Source organism: Ammospiza nelsoni, chromosome 2, assembly GCF_027579445.1.
Source record: "Ammospiza nelsoni isolate bAmmNel1 chromosome 2, bAmmNel1.pri, whole genome shotgun sequence".
In the NCBI taxonomy this organism is placed as follows: domain Eukaryota; kingdom Metazoa; phylum Chordata; class Aves; order Passeriformes; family Passerellidae; genus Ammospiza; species Ammospiza nelsoni.
This window is the reverse complement of record NC_080634.1, coordinates 58868220-58886632: the sequence shown is the minus strand read 5'-3', so window position 1 is coordinate 58886632 and position 18413 is coordinate 58868220. Positions and strand designations below refer to the sequence as shown.

General features: G+C 41.6%; 1 protein-coding gene across 4 annotated transcripts in view; it reads right to left on the bottom strand.

Annotated features, from left to right (window-relative positions):
- Window positions 1-16468, bottom strand: part of ENOX1 (ecto-NOX disulfide-thiol exchanger 1) — a 360949-nt gene extending 344481 nt beyond the window's left edge. For 3 of the 4 annotated variants that reach the window (XM_059466701.1, XM_059466702.1, XM_059466706.1), the window contains exon 1: window positions 16325-16468. The gene's annotated coding sequence lies outside the window, so the exon portion shown is untranslated. Of the gene's footprint in view, window positions 1-15503; window positions 15701-16324 lie in introns of those variants that run through there. The other variant, XM_059466703.1, reaches the window with a different exon arrangement.
- Between the last annotated feature and the right edge of the window lie 1945 nt (window positions 16469-18413).

Below are 18413 nucleotides of genomic sequence, written 5' to 3'. Positions count from 1 at the left end.
GAGATAAAATCATAGCTTCTCTCTGAAAGAAGAAGGGAAAGGCTTTTTTCCTATACACTACACAATGCCTATGAAAGCTTTAAGAATAGTCTATTTTCACAAACAGTACCAGCTGCCTACTAATATTTCTCAACTCTGCTTTTCCCTCCCTCAATTAATTTTTCCTAATATTTTCAAGATTTTGTTTGATTGATTAATAAAAAGCAGCTTTCATGCTTTACATAACAGGTCACAGAATTCCCTTTACACTGATTAGGTTTACCTGCTCTCAAGAATGCTAACTGATAGTTTTATTTTCTTTCACCAAATCTGCAGGGCTCTGGCCAAGCACTGACTTTTCTGCACCTAACTCCTCAGTGATTTCAGAGAGCATGAGGATGACAGCAGGACACGTGCATAAAGTTCCAGTCTTTCTAAGCTTGCACAAGGATCTGCAGCTAATTAACCAGAAAGTCTCTGTTAACATACATGAAAAAAGAAAAAAAAAAGCTTTACCAGTTCATCTTGCAGATCTGAATTTAAAAAAAAAAATACCATGTCCAACTCCTCTAAATTCACTATCAAACAGGTTAGCATCTTTATTTAATTCCTTATTTAATAAGCTACACATGCATCCCCATCTGATGCAAGGGAATACATCTACACTGTCTACTTTAGGCATGTAACTCTGCTATGACTCTACTAAACCTTGTAATTGCAGAGTTCCTGCACACTGAGCAGCTCCTCACGACACCTGAGGCAGGCAGTTCAGAGCCCAAGGGGTTGCACTACACATACTGCATAGGCTGCTAATTCTTGCAATTATGTTACATGCCCAGAGTGAGTCTGTGTGCTCCCTCCACACATTTCAGCACAGCACCACGCTTCATGCACACTGTACACACAAATGGAGCCCCTTTGCTATTTCACCCTTGCTGCCTCATTTCCCTACCTGCACCTCCCTGCGTAAGAAAAAATAAATCTACATATGCATTATGCCTCTTTGGGCAACAGAAGACCTTAGGAGTTCATGAGTAGAATGCACACAGAAATAAATAAATTATATTCATTTTCTTCAGCACAGAAACCTGGAGACATGTCATGGAGATTTATTAGCCCTCTTAAGATAACTACTCAAGATACTGATGGAGTTGACAGTGCAATCTTGTCACTCTCCTGTCAGACCACTGTCACACTCGTGCACAGCAGAACTGCAGCTCCAGAGCAGTCTAGCCCTTCTAATACAACCCACTCCTCTCCCAAGGTGCACTTTATTAGTCTAGGGAATAAAATCGCCTATATTCCAGACAGTAGAGGTAAAACAGGAAAGCATGTATGGCAGAACATTTAAGGCCTTACTAGACTGAGGAGAAAACCTCATCTTTGTCAAGAAAATCCTGTCATCTCTATCCCTTTAAAGACAAACCCAGACGTTTCCTCGTTATAAACCCTCACAAAATGATTGGCTGATCACCTGCTCTCTCACTGTACAGCAAGCTCATTTTCCAGCAAGATTTGTTCTCTTAGATTGCCCAAATGAAAGTCTCTCCTAAAATATAAAAAATCATCTGTTGCCAATAACTCCCTAATCTGCCATCCCTTCAATAGGACTGAAGTGCTCTTCACAGACATAGTACACAAGCATCTTGAATTAGCAGGGAACTATTTTTAAATACATGAAGGATAAGATACAAAATTAGTTTCATGGGGAATGAGAACCTCAGAGATTATTTACTTTCCCTTAATTACTTTGACTCACCACTCAGTGAGCTTTCTAATAGTACTACCTATTTCACACTCAAATTTTGATACTAAGACATGAGAGAATGTTTCTTGAACATTTAAGATTACAGATCTTAGCAATGCATAACCACATTTCTCAAACTGACTTACCCACTCAAAAAATAATTAAATATACTGTATGGCAAAAATTTCCCTTTCTTTGGAACAACTGTTTCAGATTAAGGATCCCTATACAAAAGTAAAGCTTTCTTTGTGCAAAAACATGAATGCTCTGACAAACTGTACAAAACTCTTACACTTAAAGAGACGTGGGTAGCCCCTTACACTACTGATCTTATATAATGCAAGGAGCAAAAGAGAGATTACTATTAGAAAATTACTTTTGAGAGCAAGGTGACAAGAAAGCCTACCCAAGCCCTGAACTCAAGAGAGAAACTTGAGTTTCTAAGCCTTAGAACAAGAAGAAATTTAGCGTGGCCATACAGCACTGTTGGGCTACATTCACTACCCCTTTGCTTCATGTGACATGGGGACAGGATACAAAATAGGAAATCTAGAGTAGTCTATAATTCTATCCCCGTAGAAACAAATTAATTTGAATCTCTAGGGCAGAGCCTCAAAATATAAAATAGTGGGGAAAGCAAGTAAAAAGGATGAAGAGAGCAAATAAAAGGAAAGCAATAGAGAAGACAGTGCATTAAACAGAAAACAACACATCTGAAATATAAAAGAAATAGAGGTAGTGGTAAAAAGACATGGGACAGACAGACATAAAGAAAAGGAGAAAGGAGGATTATAGAAATGGAAGATGACAAAAAGTGATAGAGAAAAAGGCATACAGAAGGGACCACTTAAAATTTCAAGAAAACCCAAAATCAACCACCTAAAAAAAGCCCATACAAACAACAAACCAAACGAACCCCAACAAACAATCACAGTTCTACATTCCTTCTGAAAAATTACTCTAGAAACCAGAGCTGAAACAAAAGTAAGAGAAATTATTTTCACTTGTTAATGAAGCTTCATTTGATTTCATTTTAGGGTTCAGCCCTGTCTCCATCAAGCAGTGGGATTTTCTCAGCTCCTATGGGATTAAGGATAAACTGAAGCAATGCCTGAATGATTTTCTGTACTGAGACACCTGAGATACTGCATACCATAGCATCAACTCTGGATTTGTAAGGATGACTAGTCTTTACTAGGTAAGAGAATTAAGAGGTAGAAAACCCATCAAGGTACTACATATTACTGCCACCATGTATAGGAAAGAACGACTTCTCTCCCTAAACTGAGTCAGCAAGCAATTCATTATGCCATAAAGTACTAATAATTCCTCTATCAGCTGTCAAAAACTTACTACTCACTAAAAAGAACAATTTTTATTTTTTTTTTAATTATGGACTGGCAGAGAAATTAGCAAAGGAATCACCATGAAGTGGATTTTTGAAGGCTTTCTGGGAGAGATGGTAAGAAGCTTTGGGTTCCACTTCCCACCAGTGGGAATATTGCACTGTTACAACTAAACAACCACTGGAATGGAGAGAAAAAAATAGCAGAGCCCCTCAAAAGAATTTATCAAATCACTTATTGGAATATAATGAATATTAACAAAAGACAGTACAAATGCTCTTGAGAATTGAGTATTCCTGGGGTTTGGATCTCTTCTTCAAGGCTGTTAAGGTTGCTAGGGAATTTCACAGTTAATGGTGTATTTCCATATGAATGTTCCAAGGAGGGGGAAGGGTTTGCAAAACTGAATCTTAAGCTGGGTTTTTAACTGAGTTTTCTGTGTGCTTCCCAGAGAAGAATCTGATGTTCTTGTAAAGCTGAAATAAGAAGCTTTCATATTTAATAACAGATTATCAAAGATTTTTAGTAGAAAAACATACACAGAAAATCCTTTATGAGGCACTGTGACAAAGAACTTGCTTCTCTTACTATGGTTAGAACACTGCACCAGACATGTCATTACACACATGCTAAGGTCATAGAGTAGTCTGCAAACAAGAGCAGCTTTGTTTTGCTTACACAAATAAAAACAACAAATTTATTTTGTTTTAAACAGATTGTATGTCCATTTTTCATAAACAAATAGAAAGCACATTGCTGTGGGCTTCCCAGTGACAAATACACTGAGACATCAGCAAGTGACAACACACTTTGTACTCTGACATGGATGAAAGAATTCAATTCAACTTTTCTTTGTTCTACCTGGAAAGAGAAACATCTGGGAAAAATTCTTTTTAGCCCTGCGTCCTGAGAATGAATCTTAAATGATGCTCTGTCTACAGCTTCATCTGTTTCTCCTGCCTTTCCTTTGCTAACTTTGGGTGGCATTAGTTAAGAGTGACCAAAACTGATAGAGGGCCCTTCATTTTAATGAAAGTGGATGATTAAAGGACAAAAATAATAAACATCTCATGGTTAAAATGGCAGGCACTCAAGCTTGCATCAGAAAATTCACAGAGCCATTACCACTAAAGGAGAACCTGCAGAAACAAGGTGAAGTCAGCTCCATGCTCACACCACTACCATAACCATTTATCTGGTTATTTTCCCCATCCTTTAGAATTCAAAACATCCCAGTTCAAGCAACTCTTATTTATGCGAGCATTCAATAAATACAGACACACTTCCATTGGCAATGCTTTGACAGTTGATCTTCACCCTACGGTATTATCTTAATAAACTGTCTCTCAGCCCCAGGGTCTTTGTTCTCACACAAATGACCCACAGTTGGTCACCCTGGATCTTACACAAAGCATGATGAGCACAGGGGTTATATGAGCTAATTGCATAGTGACTGCAAAAATAGCATGTTTTCTTCTCTTCAGCAACGTGTTCTTTCTCTACTGAAAACAATTCAAGATAATGACAGAACTGTATATCTGGATAACTCTATCATTACTTAATGTTACCACCACATGAGCTTGTCTGCATGGTATTTGACAAAGAAATTCAAGTTAAACAGCCTCCTCCAGAATGAAGACAATATTGGATTAATTATGTAACTTGCTACACATTTGGAAAATGAAGATGAATTTCCCTCTTATAACCTTATTAAAATCCTACAGAATAAGAACCAGATTGTAATCTGTTATTGAAGTATAAGTCATAAATATCTTTTGAATTACTCAAAATTTAAATCATTGGGGATCTGAATCTGGCCCCATACATCTTAAAAGAACATTTGACTCATTACTCATGTAAACCTCCATGAACACATAATGCACAGGAACTAATTTGTTTTCTAGGAGAATTCAACATTCTCTGCCAAAAGAACTCATACTCTGGTACTTCTAATACACTATGTTATTTTTATTGGTCTACGTGCTACTTTTACTACTAGTTATGGAGTAAACATCTGAAGAAAAGCAGAAACTAGAATCTAATGGACTCTTAGTCTTTTCCCCACATGCTTCCCAGAATTCAGACAACTTTCTTGCTCTGATTGAAGACAGCAACTGGAAACACTGCAAGAAGTCCACAAAGCATTTACTATTAAAAACACAAACCGCAGACTACCAAACTAATTTTGTAACATGATTATTCCTCCAACGTGGTCCAAAACTGAAAGCATACAACTCAAAATACACAAAAACACAGTAGCTGAGTTGTAAGTCTCTAGACAGTAAGATCTACCATTCTTTTGGTTTATTTTCAGGGGTGCCTTAACAACTTGGGATACGGCTACATAAGCTTTTAGAAAAGAGATTAATTTTCTCCCTATCCATGCTTGCTTCATGATGTATTTGCATCAGCCAGGTCTGAACCTCAAGTTGTGTTAGCATGGGATCATGAATGACAAAGTGAATTTATCAAAATGTCTCAGGCCTAACTGTGCAACATGGAAAAACACAACACACCAACCTGGACAGGGGAGAAAATTTTCAAGCCTGAAACCTCCATGTTCAACTGGCAGCATCTCCTACAACTAAACTGCCATATATTCCACTGTTCTGACACAAACAAAAACCAAACACAATGCACAGATTCATCATGTGGATTTCAGCTCAAGTTGGGAAACCACGCTCCTTCTGACTGTCTCATTTCCTGTTATCCTACTCACTGTAGGGCTTGGTCAGAATCAGACGTAAAAAATGCTGGAACAACCATGCAACAGAATCAGTTGCATTATTTCCAGGCAACATAGTTGCATCTATCAAATTCTTAAAAACCCCAACTGATAAAGCCCTACAGTGTTCACAACCAACCCATGCTAGGGTCACTCTGCATTCCTGACACTAGAAAAAACTTTGTAAATTTTTTATTTCCTGCAACATATTCAGCCCATTACTTTTACTTTACTCACTGTGGGCACTGTAGACATTTTCCTTGCAGGTCAGACTTCTTCCTGTTCTCCATCTTCACGTAAAACATTTTAACTTGCAATTCAGTTTTTATAGCTACTGAAACCTCCTTCAATATTTTTTCTCAGATATCTGATGTCAGTTATTTGCAAGTTAGATGAAGAAAGTTTCTATCTGAACTGGAGCATCACCAGGCTGTAGCTGCTGGAAATCCTTCTGAAACCATCATTATGTGCCTTCCTAAGATTTCCACTTCCCTGGGGAATCTCTGGGGAATTTTTATATTTATATAAAAATATAAAAGAATTATACAATGCAGTATAAAAAGTCTTTACAGAAGTCACATTCAACTTCTGTTTAAACCAAGCTGTTGCATTATTGAGGACCACAGAGTAGAGGAAAAAGTGAAAATAAAATCTTCCTCAGATGATGTCTATGAGTAACTGAAGGAAAGAAGTCTAAACACTCTTTTTTGTTTCCAGCCAACTGCTAATCATACAGACAGTTCTCTCTCACCAAGATGAACTCAGCATCAGGACAAACCTACCTCAGAAGTTCTCATTTCAATTTGTTTCTGCTACTACTACACTTGCTCCTCAGGCGCTTACAGAATGCCTCCTTGTTGTACAGCCATCCCATGACATCCCTTAGAGACATGGCTGGGAGCACTACAAAGGTCTGCATTTTGTCTAGCACGGATGCTTCTAGCCACTTTCTGAACATTTTTCATATTCACTAAACACCTTGCATCAACAGAAGTGCTGTTTCATTTAGGTTTGGGGTTTGAGTTTTGCATTGCCCTTTTCCTTCATTGGTTTAACAGTGAGCTAGTGAATTTAAATGTCTTTGAAAGGGCAGTACATACAGGCTTACATCTCACTCTATATTGCTCATTTTGTATTAGCATGAAAGGCGGTTTCTCTCCAACTCTGAAGTCTTCATTTTCCTCGTGTTTAAAACATGAGTGGCTCTTGCTCTTTGTCCCCCCAATAACAAAATTATTCCTCTACAACACAATTACATTGAAGTGCCACTGAAACCTAGAACAGTGACTTCAGTGATCATCACAACTATACTTCAATGATGCAAAGGTTATATCAAGCTTGAAGCTATCAAGGTCAAAGTTGTAGTTCAATGATGCAAGGGATCTCATCTTCAGGATTATCAAATTCAACCTTCTGCTTTCAATTCAATATTCAGTTTCATCAGGTAGCCTGTCTGACACTGGAGAATCAAAAGAAACTTATTTTCTTCATCATTTCAAGATGACCACTATTTCTTTCTGCCTAGCTACTCATGCAGCATTGATTCTTGAGGTATAGAAGAATTGTTTGATTACAGTAAGTTGACTGACTCACTTCAAACTACTCCCTTGATTCTTGGGCAAGATGAGCCTGAAAAATATTACTTTTCTAATTTCTGTTTTATTTGTAGTATGTAACACCAAACAGAATCAACTTTGTTTGATTCTGTGGAAGAGGTAAACACAGGTGTCAGACCAGCAAGCTGGCCTTATACCACTTTGCTCACCAGATGTGCCGCCCACCTTCAGCTTGGAATAAATGAAGCCTGGTCTGACTGCACAGGTCTCCCTTCTCTCCCCTTTCCATGAAGAGTGGATTACATTAAGCAGCTACTTGGTTCTTTCATTATCAGCAAGGCTTCTTTTCCTTTTCCCCAGAGACTTCATCCAGTTATATAATCTCCCTTAGTATTTTCCAAGAAACTGAAAAAGAAATTCCAATTTTCCAGCCTCCTTTACTTAAAAAAATGTTAATAGTTTCCTTTGTAGGGTGAATTTACAGCTCCCTTCTCTTTTGTAAAGAAAACAATATAAACTACACATTGTATCTGTTCTGTAAGATGATACAAAAATTAAGCAAACATATCACGAAAAATAAAATTGAAAAACCCAACAAATGACAAACACACCATACCTAGTTTCACAAGCTTTTACGTAACAGTGTTAAGCTTACAGAATTGGCAAGAAACTGTGTAGCTAAGTAGATTGGCAACAGCACGCTGAGGCTCTTGCTGAAGCTTCACCCAGGTCCCCCTAGGAACTCAAATGGCATGTTCCCTCACAGGCTGTCAATGAAACAAATGGTAATGGCTCTCTGCTTCATGTGAAATGGGAGATTACACTGCAGAAAATGATTCATCAGCGCACACAGTATTTCCTCTTACTCTGAAGATATGAATAAACTTGAACCAAAAAAATGGCCAAGGGTGCCTTCAATTGCTAAAAAGAAATTAACCAGAGAGATGCTCATTTTAGGCAAACTAATGGAAAGACAACATATAGAAGATTCTAAATCAAATGCACTTTCCAGGATCTTTAAATCATCAGCTTTCTTATGGAACAGTCTGTCATCAGTACTTCCACTTTGCTCTGCCTGAAGACAGCAAAAGCCAGAAGGGCGTGTTCATGGGAGGCGTGAGGATGCATGAAAAGATGACCCATTTACACCTAGTAAATCCACAGAGTGTTTTCTCCCTACCTGCCAGCAGAGGACCACAGCCACACTCTGATGTGTCTGTAGCCATACCTCCCGTGTTGTGATCTCAGCAGATTTCACTGCTGAGCAAAGGTCCCACCTCTGAGAAAAACTCCAAACTAAGCAGATCGCTTACTCAGAAAATGCAACTCTCTCTTCTGAGTCACGCCAACATCTATCAGAAGTCATCAGAAGAGATTAATCCATGGACCTCTAACACCAAAATATCTCCATCACTGCAGAAGGAGAGGGAATGCTTCCCCTGGTAGAAAATAGCAGGCTCTTATTCCACATACAAAGCAGCTACTGAATTAGAATATAACACAATTTCACAGGATGTCAGACCAGCAAAATATTAAGAAGCAATCTGCTGCTTTCAGATGAAACAAACTTATTTGTCATTGCTGAAATACTTCTTATAAGGGCAGAAGAACCAGTGCTCGTTCTAAGAGCATGCTCTCATTCTGGTTATTGCAATCCACCTCCCTAAATTCACCCCACACCTTTATCAGCTCCTTCTATTTCATTTCTTCTTTGCTTCCCTGACAAAATGCTTCCTAAAAGGAATGAATAAATCTAAACAGAATTGTTAAAAATACTATTAAATCCTCACCGTATTCTACCACAGGCAAAGCTGTTATGTCCTGAAGCATTTTTACACTGTGTAGGGCACAGGTCCCTTTAAAACCTACACAGAGACAACCTGCCATACCAGAACAGTTGTGAATTATCCACTCTGGACATGGAGAAACTGCTCCTCCACAAGTATTGTTAAGATCCAGTATACCAAACCCCACATCCTAAATGGTAACACTTCATTAAAAGTACCTGTATAAAAGCATTTTAAAGCCTCATTTAACTTAACTCTAAAAATAAGGATATATTAACAGAAACAAGTTGTAATTAAGATTATTGTTGACCTAGCTTCTTCCTGCAAAAGGGAGATAATAATCTCACATTTACACAGTACCTTTCAGTCTAAACTATCCCATCCAACAAGCCTGATCTTAGACACACACACAGAAGAGTGTTATTAACATACACAAATGAATAATTTGTGTCCCCAAAAAACGTCCCTCTAGCAGAAGCAATGCATTAGCAATCAACCTCAGTCTTAATCCTTATGTTCTGCCTAAAAACAAAACTTCCTTCAATTTCATTCCTTCAAAATGAACCTCTTCTCAGATCTCTATCACCAACCAAACCACCAGCTCCCAGAGACAAGCACCAGCAAGGACTGAACCTGGCTTCATTCTCAGAGGATTGTGTATAAGCAAAGACACTTGGAGTGTATTGGGAGTGTACCAGGTTTTAATAGACAGACCAATTTTTTCCACATTACACTGCACACAGAAGACCTAAACCTGTCTTTCACTGCTTCAAAATGCTCCTTTCTTGCACTGTCAAGTACTTAAACCAAAGGTCACTCTCACCCACCAGCTCAGCCCAGATATCCCAGATAAGCCTTCCCCTGTATGTGATACTGCTGCAGGATTGCTGTTTTAATCATTAACATGCTAAGAAGGGTTATTCTGAATCACTTGTTTTTACCTTATGGTTACCAAAATAGGCCTTGTTTAAACAGTTGGCTGTCAGGTATCCATAAAGCACAGCAGAGGGAAATCCACCTCCTCCTCTGCAATTGGCATGGTTGTTGGAAAACACTCCCTGATGATACCAGTCTGCACAATTATTTTTTTTTCTGAATGCTTGCTTTGAGTAACATGAATTGCAATAAACCAAATTTATTAAACTTCATTCCAGGAAAGGCTGTCATTCCACAAGAAAGCTGTCATTATACGTTGAACCTGCATTTTCCTTGAAGTCTTCTCTCAGTTTACATGGATGATGGGGACATTGAAACCAATGCATCCTTGGAAAGATCATCTCTGTGTCTCTACCCCTTTCTCAGTCTGGTGGCAGTGGTCATCAGGACTTGCACTGCACACTGACTAGCCAGATCACAGGAGACAGCTGTGCTGAGATCACGGCATTGTGATGGGGGGACAGGAAGAAAGGAACAGTACCTGCTATCCATCATTGCACCTGATGGCAGTAAGTGTCCTCAAATGATAAAAAAATTGCTGCAGAAACTGTCAAGTAAGAGGAAGCTGTCACCTCTGTGCCCTCTACACCACCTGAGATGCTCATCGTTTCCAAAAAGAAAAACAAACAAATAAAAAACCCATAGCTGTTTACTAAAAAATCTACTGTAGCTAATCCTTGTACATCCACCATCCCATCAATGACTCAGCCTGAGCCCACATGGTGACCCTGTTCTGAATCCCACATTACAAAAGCACAAAATCCAACTGTCCCAGCACTGGAAACCAAGGCAAGGCTGGCTTGCCTGTAATCTTCAGGTGAAACTAGACCAGAACAGAAGCATGAAAAGGGGCTGGTTGATCCTGTACTTCACCTCCCTGAAAATGCAGTATTGCCTTCTCCAATACCCCTGTCAACAATTTGCCTACTTGAATTTTAAACATCTGAAGAGTCATGGGGGGCTTGCATTACACCCAGACTAATATAAACAACAATACACTTTTCTGCTACTGAGTTTTGGCCCAGAATTCATCTTAAACTTTTATTGCCCTGGTTTCTCCGTTTAGTCATAGGTATTCTCTCATATAAGGCAGGAAAAAAATCTGACTGCTTTGACTTAAAATACATTTCAAACACAGACACATAGTTAACCCATCTCCCCATATTCAGTCCAAAACTAGAGATGTCTATTTCTGAATATTTCCCTTCAAGCTAGTTCCTCCAGACCCATGAGTATTTTGTTGCTATTCTTTGAGCCTCCATTAAATTGTTAATACCTTCCTGTTAAGACAATATTTGGTTTTCACGTGTTCACAACAGTCTTATAAAAAGGAAATACCACCTCTTTGCTCACCAAAATGTTACCTTTCTTTTGACAGCTCAAGAACAAACCATATTTTCTGTGATTAAATCCCATTCCAGACTCATTTATTAATTCTCAGTCCCTTCCAGCATCACTATCACCCACCAGCAAGTTCCTGATTTGATACTCCTTGCCCCAAGAACTTGCCTTTTCCCCCTACTTGTTCCCTTCACTCTACAAGCCTGGAGGAATTGTCCTGAAGTTGTTTATTACAAAGCAAAGACATTACTTTGAAAGGTTTTGCCCTATTCATCAAAGTATTTAATTACATGCCTAACTTCCACCACTTTCTTAAATCCAGTTGATCTCAGCAAGTAGAGATGAGCTTAAGCACACGCTTAAAAAAAAAGTTGGGTGTGCAAGTCAGTGCTCTGCTGAACCAAATCCTCAGTTTCTGTAATCACTTGGATAGTCTACTTTCTGTATTTGGCAAGAACTGACAGCTCAGTGATTAAAGGTAACAGTATTTTAAAAACATAGACTCAAGAGAGTCCAAAACTGGCATCACACTTTTGTCCTTTCTTAAAAGAAGAACTGGAAATAAATACCTAAGTACTTATCCCTCAGTACAGTAATCATGAAGCCTATAGATTTAAACATGCAGTAAGTATATTGTCATTACTTCAGTACTCACTTTGAAAAATAATAATAAAAGCAAGCCTTGTTAAAAATTTGGAAAGGCTTGTGTATCTCAGCAAGATATGCAGCATATTCACTGGTAGCTCATTAGCCACAACCATCATTGTGCAGTTAAGAGACAACAAAGCTGTCCATTTCTTAATTCCTGTCTCCTAAACACCTTTAAATGGAATGGACATAACTCACGGTTCCACTTAAGATGATCTTCAGTGGGGACAAGGGAGAAGAAGGTCTTTGGTTTGAGCCATGGCTTGGTTGTCTCCATCAGCGGCCAACCACATTACAGCAGATGAGATGAAAGCTTTATATTCACCACCAGCAGCAAATGCAGTTGGTGTAAAAGGACTTTTGTGGAGAGTATTTAAAATCACTTCCAAATGACTTCCATTGTTTATACACAGCATACTTCATGACCTGTCTCTCCCCTTTGTTTTTTGTTTGTACTTTTTGTTTTCTTTGCCTCCTCTCATTTTGCTGCCTGGCAAACACAGGCAGAGGTGAAGTAGGGACTGTAATTAGGCAGCTATATCAAGCTTCATCTGTGGACTACCTAATTGTAAGATTCAAGTTTTGGGAGTAGTGCCATGTGAGAAAGAAGCGGAGAAGAAAAATTGGAAAATGACTAGTTCCTCTCAATCCATAAAGCCTTCCAAAATTCAATTAGCATGTTCTAAACCAAACCATCCACACATGCTACGGCACAAAAACGTGTGATTTCAAATATAGACAAGAAAGTAGCTGCTCATAGATATTTATCAGAATTATAATACTCTCTGACCATTCCACTTCAACCCTTTTTATTCAAGTGGCATCTGCTGTAACCCTTTTGTACCTCAGTACTTGAGATGAACCAGGAAAATACCTATGGGCAATATAAATAAATTGTCTGTGACTGCACATGGGATCTCTTAAATAATGCTGTGAACCCCTAAGTCACCCAGAGAACACCCTTTGCATGCCTAGCGTGAATACTGTTGTTTAATAATGCATACTTGACTAAGTTTGCTGTCTTCCCCACAGCAAATTTTTCTTGTGATTTTACAGTTTCCCAGACTGGAATAATATTTTCACTTTCACAGAATCACTGATGCAACCAATAGGAAAACTGCCTCTGTTTCAATTTACTGTGTGATGTCTGTAAATACTGCTGGATAGTGAAGACTTGTAGGTAAAACTCGGCAAACACCTTTTTGCCATTTTCTCCTATAAAAGAGACAAAAGCATAGAAATTTCTCTGCTGCCTTGTACATACAACTACACATCCCCACCTGCTCAGCTCATTTTCCTACAGCAGCTCAGCATCTCCAGCAGCTTCCAGAGCACAAACACCTGCACCCATCCCAGGTCAGATCTCCAGCTTGCACTAATGGATTTTTTCAGATAGATGGCAGTGCACAAAGTGCATCCCAGATTGATTCAGGGTCGAGAATTTCAGTGCCATTTCAGTGCTCAGGCACTCTAACTAAAGGAACTACTGAATTATCAAAGGCACTTTTAGAAAGATGATGGCTCAGGACCCAATCCTGCGGCACCGTGATAGCGCTGATTCCTTGGAAGGGCTGAACTGGGTGCCAAGAACGTAAACATGGCAAGGAGGCACTTAGGATTTTACTTTCCATTCCTAGGAGCCACAAAGGATTTTTCTTTCAATACATTCTAACAAACATAGTTTTAAAACACAAAGCTAAAGGATGACTAACAACACAAAATCCAGAAAGATATTGGATACAGGAGATTATATATTTGATTTGCAAGGGTCCGTAATAGCACAGATTTAGAAACAGTTCTGCAATATGAACAGACAACTCCAAATCATTCTTAATGGCAAAAATTCTACCTAATTTTGTGTCCTCTTCATTCCAACAGATATTATTATAAAGAGACCAGAGTGAAATTTTAACCATTTAACTGCACTTAACCCAGCAAATCTTTCTGACAAAAGGCAAATATTAACTACGTAGTTCAAACAAATAGGAGTGAATCCCTCAGCACAATCAGTACTCCAGTATCTACTACTTGGGAATTTCGACATATAGCTATCATGATGTGGAAGCATCCACCACCGTTTTGTTTTCTGTTTGCAGTAGGGGGTTGCTAGGAAACAAAATACTATTGTCTGATTTCATGATCTATTGCCTGGTTTGCCTGGCAATAAAGTCTTCTAAATCTATTACCGGATTATTTTGTATTTTAAAGCGAGATTAAGACTAACATTAAAACACATGCAAACAGAGAAGAGCAGCAAAAAAATGCCTCAAAATTCAGGGGAAAGTATGTATATATTCCAGGCTAAGGAAGACAAACTATACCGAGGAAAATGAACTCAGGCAATCTGGTGATATTTATATATGCACACACTCACACGTGTATCAGCATTCCTTGACTGTATCTATAGTTTTGCTGACTTGTCAAAGACTCTCTCAAGGATACAAAGCGTTCTCTTACTACTGGAGAGCTACTGTACACTACAAGTTCTGTAAATACCACATGCTGCAGAATGCCTGGTGCGGGCAAGCACACATGCCACTGTAATTTTTGTTCTTAGAATTCAGACCTAGGTTGTTTCAGTGCTTTAATTTCTTTACACAATTTTTTTTGTCTTGTACCTTTGGACACAAAGAAGAGTCAGAGACTATTCCCTGCTCTCCCCCTCCCTCTTCAGTTGCAACATTATTAGACAAATTATCAAATAGAGAAATAAATAAAAGCACCAGGAAACGCGATCTAAAATTGAAAGCCACAATAGCAAGTTTCACTTATTTTTGACCATGTCAAGTCTTTGCAAAATGAGTGAATAAAAGATTATGAGAACCAGGCAAATGTAGGTGCCCACCAATGCATTCCCACAACAAAACAGGAGACCTCGAGTACAAAAAACAATCACACTTAAAAGCTGAGAGACAGATGAAGAGCGTTCAGCACAAAGTCATAGGAAGGTTTAAAATAAAACCTGCAGAGTAATTATTATTCTTTTATGTATATCTACAATTTCACACCATGCACAACATGCACTATTTCAAAGTCCTTTCAACTCACTTATTAACACGTATGCATTTTATCACTCCATTTTAAATTTGAGAAAAAAAAGAATGAGTTTCATTGCAAAAAATCATCAAAGCTTTTGAGACATTACAGCAGAACTCCCAGTGATAAGAAAAAAAAAGAAGTAACAACACACGACAGAAAGGGAAGGACCTCAAAGCTTCTTGCCCCTCCTGGTCAGAGATGGATTTATTCAACCTCCATAGTTTCTGATAGTTTCCTATCAGAAACTAGGAGCCCCCACCAAACCCCATTTAGAATTAAAGAATAAAAGAGTAAAACGCAAGCGAGCTGCTTCTACCCCAAACAACAGCAAGCTACTTCTAGCAATTAGATGAAAGCAGCGGAAGATGGACATGACCCACAGCCAATCCCTCTCCTCACCAGGGTCGAACGCGGCTGTTCCCCAGCTGATAACCCGCTACAGTAACACTGCTAGTTACAAAACGGAGCAGAGCTCTCGGTGACACTGGGATCCTGTCACCTACAGCTTCACTGAAACCTGTTTTAAAACACTCTCTCAAGGAACGAGGAGAAACAGGAGAGGGATGGGACAGTCTCCTCCCGAGCTGCCACCAAAAAACTGTTCTGCCAACTGCAGGAGGGCTGCCGGCAACATCTCAGCCGCAGCCACCCAGCTCCTGGAGGGAAGGGGGGCAGCGGGAGGGACCCGAGCTCCGGCCGCCCTGGGTGCGCTGCCCGCCCGCCCACGCGTGTGCCCCGAGGGAGGCTGCCCAGCGAGGCGGGGGCAGCGCCGGCCGCGGGAGCCGCTTCCACCCGCGCTGCAGCAGCGACTGCAATTAAAAAAAACAAAAAAAAAAAAAAAAAAAAAAAAAAAACAAAAAAAGAAAAGAGAAATAAATAAATAAATAGCCCACTAGCGGGAATGGGAAAATAAAAGCCCAGCCTAAACAGGCGGACCCCAAACAACAACAAACACCGGGCGCCCAGGAGAGCAAACTTTCTGACTCACCGGGAAGAGCCGGTGCCCGGGGGGTGCCGGGCAGCGGCGGGGGCGGCGCGGGGCCCCGCGGGAGCACGGCCGGAGCAGGAGCCGGGCGAGGCGAGCGCCGCCGGCGGGGCTGGGGCAGCGCGTCTCGCCCCGCTCCCGCTGCCCTCCCTTCCCTCCTTCCCTCCGTCCCCGTCCCTCCGCAGCGCCGGGAGCTGCCCGGAGCGGGCTGCCGCCGCGGGACCGCCGTACCTACCTACCGCTGCCGGTGCGGGGCCGCGGAGCAGCAGGAGCCGCCGCCGCCGCCCCCCTTCGGCGGCTGCCGGGCCCGGCGGCGCTGCAGCAGGCGGAGAACGCCCCGCGGCGGCGGGGAGCGCGGGGCCGGGTGCGGAGAGGCGGCGGCTGCCGAGGCACGGGCAGCGCGTTGCTTCTGCCTGTCCGGCTGTGTGCGTGTGTGTGTATGTGTGTGTGTGTGCCGGGGAGGGATGCTGCAAGGGACCGAGGGAAAATTCTCCCCTCCAAGCAAAGCCGCCGACAAATGGCAAGTCAGGTGTGCAGGGGAGGCAAGGCTCCCGAAGGAGGAGGAGGAAGAAGAGGAGGAGGAGGAGGAAAGGGGAGAGGGGCGGTGAGAAGGGCGGGGAGCGCACAGCCGTCACGGCGTCCCGGGGACAGCGGCCCCGCCGGGGAGGTGCCGGGCGCGGCCCCTGGGGCGGGCGCTGGGGCCGCACGGAGCGGGGTGAGCCCCGCCGCAGCCGCGGGGAGCGCTGCCCGCTCCGCCGGGGGCGCGGCGAGGCGGCGGTGGGTGGGCGGCGGGGAGCGGGCCCTGCGGAGCCGCGGGAGTGCGAGCTGCAGGCACCCCGAGCTAAGCATCCTGCCGCAAGTTTTCCCCGAGGCCTCCCCCACCTCAAACGGTCCTTGTGGCAGCCTGTGCAGCTTGATGAGCTGCCCCCCAGCCGACGGGATCTGTGCTTTCTTTGGGAATCCTCCCGTGAGGAGTAGTCTCATCTACGAGGCTTCCTCCTACCCTTTAGCCTGGCTTTGAAGCAGCACCTTTTAGAGAACACCTTTAGCTAGAGGGTCTGGTTTTTTGCTTATTCATCTGCCGGGCAGCAGACAACCAAGTGTGGCAAGAGCACGTAACCTCACCTTTTCATCCGGGAAGCCATGGGGCAGGCGGCCGGGGACAGCTTTTCCCAGGACAAGGCGCTGGGCCCCGGGGTGCTGGCAGCAACAAGTGCTTCCCCAGAGCCCAGCGCTGTTCCCAGAGAGGCCGCTGAACACCTGTTCTGAGCAGAGAGTTAAGTAAGGCTTTTACAGCTGCACCTCTGCTCCCAAGGACAGTGCTGGCTAATCTGAAGTCTTCCTGCTATTCGAAAGGGGAGAACCTGCTTCTTTCCTGGCCCGAATTACCAAGCAGGGCTGCTGTAAGCAGTCCTTTGCTCTGTAGAGATGGTTGTGATTTAGTGCTGGAGAAAGCCTTTTTGTGCTCATTTACAATGTGTTTCAGCACACTTGTAGGTGACGATTAGTTGGCAAGTGAAAAGTGGCTGTGGCTGAAAGGTGGAAACTAACATCAGGTATTAAATATTGCACACAGCAGCTATGATTTCTAGAGGTAGGAAGAAAATCCGATAGAAAAATCTCCTGCCTGTTATTTTCTACAGTACTTCTTTCAGCAAAGTGGTATGGAATTACATCCACAGGTGCTGGGCTAATTATGTATGCTTACCAGCCCATCAGTTTGGGTCTACCAGTGAGCACACTTATGCAACAGAAGCAATTTCCACACCACTGGGCTCATCTGATTTAAACAATACTGGCTTGTGTTGCCTCTGTGTGTAGTTTTTTTCCCTTGGCTGGCAGGGTTAGTGTCACAGCTTTAGTTTGAGAAGTGACAACAAATAATACTGACACATATTATACCAAGAAACACAAGGACACACATGGAGGACAAAATAAGGAAATTAATGCACTGATTTAGGTAAGGAGCAGGAGCCACTCTTGATCCAGCTGTGCAGATGTGGACTACTTATTTCCTGACTGGTTCTTGCTCTACTTTTTAGTGGTAGATAGCTGAATAAAGAAAAAGTTGCTGGAAGAATTTCTGTTAAATGTAGCCCTGATGAAAGTAAGATGTAATTATAGCTTGGGAATCCTCTTCTAAGTTATTTACAGGAAAACACATCTTTTCAGTCTTTTAAAGCCCAGCCCTGTTCACCCCTAAGCAAGCACCTTCTGAAAAGCACACAGAAATCTCATGGGGAAATTCATGCACAACTTATATTTCACCTGTAGTGTAAACTAGCTTGCAAAATCAAAGACTAGTGAAAAAAACCTGCACAAAC